The following is a 1,233-nucleotide window of genomic DNA, read 5'->3' as shown; positions in this document are numbered from 1 at the left end:
GGGATCTCTTCACCCCTAAACAGTTACAGTTTGTTAACACATGAGAGCCGGAGACTTTCCCCCTAATTTAAAGTAACAGCCAAACTAATTTCTTGGCAATGAGCAAATGATTGCTTTTGTGGAAGTCTTATAAATACTGCTTTATTTTTTCAAGTCAAAAGAAAGACCACTTTTCCACCTATCCTTTGACACTAAAACATCTCTTTTGTATACATAGGGAACAAATATTATCATTCCTGGTATTTATATGGATGCTTTTGTTGGTAATTAATCATCTTCATTATATTGACCAGTCCCTCAAGACACTCTGAAACTTGTAGCATCCATTTCTTATTAAAAAAAAAAAAATCCAGACATCAGGGAAATCATTTCAGAGTTTTCCCATGACCTACTGTGACTGAGGAGAAGTCTAATTGATCAAATCAAGATAGCGAACTCCTTGTTCGGTCGAGGCTGTGATTTTCCACTTGAACCAACGTGTTTCTGCTAGAGGTTAATTGTATGTCAGTATTCCCTATTGGTGAACCATTCCAAACTATCAGCGATCATAAATATCTACAAAAGAGAATCTCACTTGTAAAAGACAAGTCTACCCTTGCTGACTAATGTCTCCGAAACCTTGACATTCTATCTGCTCCTTGGAGTGTGTCTGCAGAAAAAAGGGCGTGAGCTTGATTTCCACTGCCTGGGTCTTCCCGGGAACAGATGGGCGTGTGCTCATCTGGATGGAGGAGGCCTGAGGACTCGCACCTTGACATTGCAAGGAAAACTTTCCCTCAAATCCCCAAATTCTCTCATCTGGCCCAATAAATTAGAAAAGCCTGCTGTTCCCTTTGGTCAGCTTATAGAGTGCTCCTATATTAGATTAATATCCAGAAATCATCCCTTCTCTAGTGTAGCAGAAGGCAGGTGATGAGTCCCAGATGTTTCTGCAAGACTGCCATTCCCAGACATAATAGATTACATCAGGGAGGCTGACAATAAAGACCGGAGCTTTCTGTCTTCCTTTCTTTTGTTCTTTCTTTCTTCCGTGATTTCTTTTTATTTCTCCCCCTTTCTCGTTTACCTGACTCTTTCCCCCCTTTTATCTTTCTTTTCTAAAGGACACAGCGGATTTTAAGGTTGACTAATAGCCTTGCCTTGTGGAATAACTTGTCCCACGCTTTAGTAACTACAATTGGCACTGTGGGCGTTTTGGTTGGAGATAAAAAACCCACACAAAAAAGGAGAAAG

The sequence above is a fragment of the Echinops telfairi genome, unplaced genomic scaffold (assembly GCF_000313985.2).
Source record: "Echinops telfairi isolate 266 unplaced genomic scaffold, ASM31398v2 ScPeMD7_9;HRSCAF=40, whole genome shotgun sequence".
NCBI lineage: Eukaryota > Metazoa > Chordata > Mammalia > Afrosoricida > Tenrecidae > Echinops > Echinops telfairi.
The sequence above is the reverse complement of the archived record's forward strand: the minus strand, read 5'-3'. Positions refer to the sequence as shown.